Consider the following 8,006-nt stretch of genomic DNA (forward strand, 5'->3'; position numbering starts at 1 on the left):
CCATGTAGTCATTAACTTGGCTGCATTTCTTTGGGATTTCAGAGGGAAATGGTGGGAATGGGGAGGCTGTTTGATAATCTAAAATAAATTCATGACCATTTGAGTAGAAATGCTTTTTCAGGTGCAGTGACTGTACATAAACTCAATAGAGTGCCAGCAGCATTTGAGATGTAACCATATTTTTGAGAGCTTTTAAGACAGAATGCTGAATATTAGGGGAGCATTTTATGTACTGATTGTGGAATTAACAGTGTGGGCTTATTCAGTGTCTGTCATTAGAAGATAAGCTCAAGGAAAAAAGATCTTGGTGGAATAGTTTTTTGGTTAAAAGATAAAACACTGGTGATAATGCTTTTCTTAGTTTGGGAGATTTTAAAACAATATGGGCTCTAGTCCAATTGCATATAACTAATTACAAGTGTTCATTGGATTTAGGTGACAAAACACCTAGTTTCATCATTCTGCCACCTTTTTACGAAATCACTAGCTACTCGTGAGACTGAGGTGGGGGGATCGCTTGAGCCCAGGAGTTCAAGGTTACAGTGAGCTATGATTGTGCCCCTACACTCCAGCCTGGGTGAGAGAGTGAGACCTCATCTCAACCAAAAAAAAAAAAAAAAAAAAATCGAAGTATTAACTTTTTCTACGTTAACTTTTAGAATACTTTTTTTTCCCTCCCTGCCAGTCTTCCAAGTCCTTTGGAATTATAACTTAGAAGAAGGGAAACATGAACTTCATTTTATGTCTTTTGTTGATAAAATGGATTAACCAGTCTTTATACCACTTGCGCCCACATATCTAAATTAATAGGCAAGAGTTGGTGAGGAGGTTTAGGAATTTGTTTGCCTGATTCCTCAGTTTGTTCTCTAACGACTTCTGGGTTTTCATTGGATTTGGTTAAATCTGAGAGCAGGATGCTCTACTTTGCTTAAGCTCTACCCTCATGGTATCTGTAAGCGATTTCCTTCTTGTTTTTCCCTTCTTTTAAAATTTTTATTTATCTCCAACTTTTTATATTGAAAATTTTCAAATTATAGGAAAGTTGAAAGTATAGTACAGTGAAATAATCATATATCCGTTACCTTTAACAGTTGTCATTTTGTCACCTTTATCTCTGCATAAGCACTTTTCTTTTGAAAGAAGCAACATCGTACTTCACCCTGCTACATCAGCATGTATCTCTTAACCTAATGACATTCTTTTACATGATCATAATACAATTAGAAATTTAATATTAATACAGAATTATATAATGTATAGTACATACACTTTAATTTTCCCCCAAAATGTTATTTAAAGCTTCCAATTTCATGGCACTTAGTTGTCATGTATCTGTAGTCTCTTTTTTTGGTGTGTGTGTGAGATGGAGTTTCATTCTTGTTCAGCCTGGAGTGCAGTGGCACAGTCTTGGCTCACTGCAGCCTCCACCTCCTGGGTTCAAGCGATTCTCCTGCCTCAGCCTCCCAAGTATCTGGTATTACAGGCCCCCACCATGATGCCGGCTAATTTTTGTATTTTTAGTAGAGACAGGGTTTCACTATGTTGATGCCAGGCTGGTCTCGAACTCCTGACCTCTGGTGATCCACCTGACTCGGCCTCCCAAAGTGCTGTGATTACAGGAGTGAGCCACCGTACCTGGTCTTAGTCTTCTTAACTCTAGCAGCCGTGTCTAATCCTTTGCAAGGATCTTTTGTTAATCTGTGGTGGCGGATATCACGAAAATTATGGATGGGCCTTTGGGCTCATCAGCTATCGTTAGCATATTTTGTGTGTGGCCCAAGACAATTATTCTTCCACTGTGGCCCAGGGAAGCCAAAAGGTTGGACATCCATGCTAGAGTAACCTTCACACATTTTTTGATGTCTTAAGAAATGGACACTTGAAAAATCCGGTTAGTTTACAAAAGTCCATTTGTCTGATTGTTCTTCATGAGGATAGATTCAGGATAAACATCTTGGTGGAAGACTACAGAGATGGCAGTTGTATGCCCCAATTCATTGTACAACATGAGGCACATAATGTCACCTTATTGCTGATGCAACGTTTGATCACTTGGTGTTTGTCAGACCTTTTCACTGTAAAAATACCTTTTTTCCTAAACAAGTAATCTGGGAGATTAATATTTGCTTATTTGCTTGATGCTACCAGACAGATGTAAAATTGTTTCAAAATTACTACACCAAAATCACTGCTAACAGTAAAGTACACAATTTCTTTGTGATTCTTTTTTTTCTCAGAACATATTGAAGTAATTTAGATCTTATTGTATTCTGAATTTCATAAACCATGGGCTACTTTTTAACAATGAATGCAGTGAATCTTGGGGGCAAAAAATACAGTAGAGGTGGGGAGGATATATTAGTGGTCTGGAAGTTAGAAATACTGGAACTGTTTGAGACAGTGTAGTAAGATTCTGCCTACATCTGATGGCGTTTAACTTTTACCAAGCTCTCTAGCTACAAGAGGAGCAAATTATACCACTTGTAAATTATACCACACTTGCGGCAGTGTGGCTCATTTTCCAACTCCTTTATATTAGAACATAACATCTAGACATTCATGTTTTAGGAACAAACTCTTTCCCTTTCATAACATAGGCTGCATTAGGCTAAAACCTATAAAAGTTATGTTTTGTTCTATTTTAAAAATGGACACCTAAGGAAAGGTTAGCTTAGCACAGAGTCTGTGGAAACTCTCTGGCCCTCTTGTGGCAGCCTTCTCTTGTCTTCCTTTTGGTGCTAAGTAGGAAAAAGAGAAAAATAGTTTGCATTTATTTGGGTGTTTTGCAAGATGAAGCAGGAATAAGGTGGCCCTGGCTACGTGTTATCTGCTGCTTTTCATTTTGGGTACTGTGGGTGAGCAACAATAGAACTGTCTGTGTATGGCGATTCTGGTTAATTTTGAAAAAAGGTCGACACTGGTATTTTACTAGAATACTCCAAAAAGTTAATATATGGAGCACTCAAGAAGGACTTCCTATAAAAATTTTCACTTATCACTATTGTACTGTTAGTCGTTCACCGTATTTCAATAGTTTTTTGTTGTTGTTCCCCAGGCTGGAGGCAGTGGCATGATCATGGCTAACTGCAGCCTTGGCCTCCAGGGCTCAAGCAGTCCTCCCACCTCAGCTTGTCAAGTAACTAGGACTACAAGCATGTTCCAGCACACCTGATGATGATTATTATTATTCTATAGAGACAGGGTCTCACTGTGTTGCCCAGGCTGGTCTTAAACTTCTGGCCTCAAGTGATCCTCCCACTTCAGCCTCCCAAAGTGCTTGAATTACAGGTGTGAGCCACCATACCCAGCCAATTTTTATAATTTTTAAATTGATTCTGTGGCTAGGAGAACAAATCACCACATTTCTCTGTGGCAGTCTCCTATTTGTGCAGTGATATGACAACTACCAACTGTTTTATTCTTTATAGAATGTGACTGGCTATCAAGCAAATTTGCTTTTTTTCAGTAGTTGGGTCAGGGATCACAAGACAATTCAGGGTAGAATTTTTAAAACTTAAATCTGAGTTTGAGCCCTGGATGATTCTGAGGAAACAATGCCAAGGATAAGAACGTTTGGTATTAACATGTAGATTAGAGAAAGAGATAACATATTTTAAAGCATGTTCTGCTGTTTTATCTTGCTTAACATATCTCAAGATATGTTAAGTCAAGAGTACATGTTTAAACTGGAGGTAATTTTTGGCAGTCAAGAGTACATGTTTAAACTGGAGGTAATTCAATGGTGGGTTATCAGTCCTTTCTTGAAAGAAGCATTTGCATATTTCTCTTACACATAAGGAACTCTGATATGATGTCCAGTTTGATAAAAATCAATCTGCTTAAGAGCCCATTATGCTGCTTTGTCACCGTAACGTTCCACCAAAGGAAATCTTGTATAATAGAGGACTTTGCACATCCTTGTTCACTTGGTAGTTGTTCCTTAAAGACACAATTACCTTGGTATAGTTCTATGCAATTATTATCTAAATAGCTGTTTATACAGTACTTAATAAAATGTTTTCCAAATGTGTTTGTAGTATACTTTTTCTAAAAGGTATTTGCTGACAAAGAAATTGATCTTGTGTGTGAACTGAAAAGAATGGGCTGAAACCAGTTAGTCAACAGAGTGTCCCTATAGGCCCAAAGAACTAACTGTACTTTAGGACTTTGATCATCAGCCTACTTGGCAGATTAGTAGCTGAGGAGAAAAGTTCTGAAGCATTTTGTGCATGTAAAATGTTTCCCCTTCCCCGAGTCAACAAAACATTTTGAGAATTACCAGCTAAGTAAAATCTTCCATTCAGATGGGATGAACAGAAATAGTGCTATGTATACTTTTTGGAGCCATTTTTGTTAGGTGTTAAGTTGTACACATGTTGACTGGCTCCACTGTAGTAAAGTTTTGGACATAATGCAGTTTTTTCCATACCTCCATCCCAAACGACCTCATCATCCCATACATTCTACTCTATATGTTAGTTGTGTGAATAAAGAACTTGTTCCATGTCAGACATGCCTGTAGATGGACTGTCTCTAGCGAATATCACTAGGTAGGTTAAATAGCAGAATAGTCAAACATGCTAAAAATGGCAATGCAGGAAATACTTGAAGAGAAATTTTTATATTGGGAATATAAAAATTTTCCAATTAAACATAATAAAGATGCTTAAGTTCCTTATATGGCAAAATTTTAGATCTTTTAACTAAAGAAATTTTACCAGCTTTAATGAAATATACAGTGGAAGTTAATATCCATCTGTATTGCAATTATATACCTCTTGTCCAAAAAAGCAGCTTAAAGGTAACTTTCAAAAGTTTTCCAACAATTAATAATTTATTGTATATTTCAAAACAGCTAAAAGAGCAGCTTTGGAATGTTCTTTTAGAAATTATTGTTTGAGGTGACGGATATTCCAGTTACTCTAATGTGATCATTTACATTGTATGCACATATCAATGTTACATGCCCCATAAGTATGTACAGCTGTTGTGTATCAATTTAAAAAATTTCTAACAATACTTCCAAAGGGTCAATGAATCCCAATTTTGGACAACCAGGGTAGATTTGCTAACATGCACATAGTGAATGGTTATTTTTTTTGAGACTGAGTCTCTGTCGATCAGGCTGTACTACAGTGGTGCGATCTCGGCTCACTGTAACCTCTGCTTCCTGGGTTTCAAGCGATTCTCCTGCCTCAGCCTGCAGAGTAGCTGGGATTACAGGTGTTGTGCGCCACCACACCCAGCTAATTTTTGTATTTTTAGTGGAAACAGGGTTTCACCATGTTGGCCAGGCTGGTCTCAAACTTCTGACCTCAAGTGATCCACCTGCCTCGGCCTCCCAACGTGCTGGGATTACAGTGTGAGCCACCACGCCCAGCAGTTTTTGGCATATATAACATATATGTTTATATATGTTTAGCAATTCCTCAATTCCATTTAAGACAATGTATTAAAATGACCTTAAAAGGAAAGACTTGGCCAGGAGCGGTGGCTCACACCTGTAATCCCAGCACTTTAGGAGGCTGAGGTGGGCGGATCACCTGAGGTCAGGAGTTCAAGACCAACCTGGCCAACATGGTGAAACCCCGTCTCTACAAAAAATACAAAAATTAGCCGGGTGTGGTGGCGGGCACCTGTAATCCCAGCTACTTGGGAAGCGAGGAAGGAGAATCGTTCGAACCTGGGAGGTGGAGATTGCAGTGAGCTGAGATCATGCCATCGCACTCCAATCTGGGCAGCAGAGTGAGACTGTCTCCAAAAAAAAAAAAAAAAAAAGCAACTATAGTCGAGTCTCATGATCCAGGAATTCTAATTGCAAAATTATTTTTATTGTTTTTGTGACAGGGTTTCACTCTGCCACCCAGGCTGGAGTGCAGTAGTGTGATCAAAGCTCACTGCAGCCTCGACCTGGGCTCAAGCACAGATTTTGTACAACTGATTCTTCAGAGATAGTTGTGCTTTCAGCCAGGAAATGCTAATACTAAACTTAATCAGCTGGCTCAAGAGTATGTACTTTGCCAGAAATGAAAAGTAAATTCAATAATTGGCTAGCTATAAGAATTGGAGTAGTATTTTAATTTTTTTTTTTTAAAGATAGGGTCTCACTCTGTTGCCCAGGCTGTGCAGTGTTGTGATTATGGCTCACTGCAGTCTCCACCTCCTGGGCTCAAGCCATCTTTCTAACTTGGCCTCCTTAGTAGTTAGGGCCACAGGCACATACCATCCTGCCTGGCCAATTAAACTTTTTTCTAGAGATGAGGTCTGTGTTGCCCAGGTTGGTCTTAAACTCCTGAGGCCAAGTGATCCTCCTACCTTGGGCTCTCAAAGTGCTGGGATTACAGTTGTGGGCCACTGCACTTGGCCTATTTTAATATCTTAAAACTGCTTTACATTTTCATATTGGCAAACCTAAAAATGTTTGCCATTGCAATTCATGTATATCTCATGTTTAAGAAGAAAAGTCAAAGGACAAGACCTTTAGGAGTTACTGGCTTTCCTCCATACTCTCCGTAACTGTTTTGTTATTGCAGTTGCCAACTTAGGTTACTTTTGTTCCTAGGAGGCTGGGCTACACCAAAGATTAGAAACACATTTCTTACAAGTGGAGTAGAAGCTAGTTTTAATTTCTCCTTCCTTTCAGTTCACTTAAGATAATACTTGGGGCCCGTTTAGGTCCCGATATCTATCTCCAGCCCTCTAGGTAAAACAGGAGGGAAGCTGGACTACATTGTCAGGCACTTCAAATGCACCAAAGTTCTGAAAAGGGGAAGTCCTGACCCTAACTACCAGTTTCCCACTTTTCGATCAATGACATGTTGCTCTCTCACACATAATTCTGTGGGAGCCTTTAAACCATATCAGTAAATTGAAAAAGTACATAGCATCAATCCAACCAAAAGATATTTGTCTGGTAAATGTGATGCGCTGATATAGACTCTAAAATAACGCTAACATGTGGAGAAAAAAGGGCACAGAATAGTGTTGATAGTATTCCTTTTGTGTAATTTTAAAGGATATGTATGCTATTGTGCGCATAGAAACTCCTGAGAAGATACATAGGAAACTTAACAGTAATCACCCATTTTTTGCAGGTTAGTGTATAGCTTTTCTTTCTCATTATATAATTTCCTGACAATTTGTATTTTCTAACCCTTAGGTATATTGCATTCATTCATTTATTTTTATGTCAAGGATTATCAGGATGGTAAGATCCTGGACCATTTGTGTTTTCTTCTTTATACTTCTCAGGATAAAATAACCTAAATGTTACTTACCACTACCAGAAAGATTTATGTGACTACATTAAAACTTTATTCAACAAAATGCCATAAAGTAAAAAGAAGAGTCACAAGATAGACTAGAAGATATTTGCAACATATAAAACTGACAAATGATTGATGTCTAGAATAAAGAACTCCTAAAAATTATTCAAAGAAAGAGAAATAATTCAGTAGAAAGTTGGGCACAGGATATATAGGAACAGGTTCTTCACAGTAAAATAAAGTGTCCATTAGAATGAAGGATTTAACGAGTAATTGAGGAAAATGCAAACTAAAGTCATAATAAAACACCATTCCACACTCATGTAATTCACAACAATTCACATCTACTTTGAAGAGCAATTTGGCAATGTCTAGTAAGGCTGAATGTGTTTATTCTGTGATATACGTCTTAAGTAACTAATGCAGTGAGCCCAATACAGAAGAATGTTCCACTACAGTGTTGTAATACAGAAACCGGCAGCAACTTCATGCCTTCAATTGGAGAACAGATAAATTACGGTAGTTCCCATAATTGAATACTGCTACATAGTACTAAGATTAATGAATGAGAGCTTCACATATAATATAGATTGAGTGAAAAAAGAAAAGCTGTAGAATGAGCCAGTATAAGGCTTAAAAACATATAAAACAGTACTAAAGAGTAGATGGTTTAGGTTATATACAGTGAAAGTACAACAACATATACAGGAATGATAAGCATTAAGTTTTGGATAATTGTTA

Source organism: Macaca fascicularis, chromosome 5 (genome assembly GCF_037993035.2).
Source record: "Macaca fascicularis isolate 582-1 chromosome 5, T2T-MFA8v1.1".
Classification (NCBI taxonomy): domain Eukaryota; kingdom Metazoa; phylum Chordata; class Mammalia; order Primates; family Cercopithecidae; genus Macaca; species Macaca fascicularis.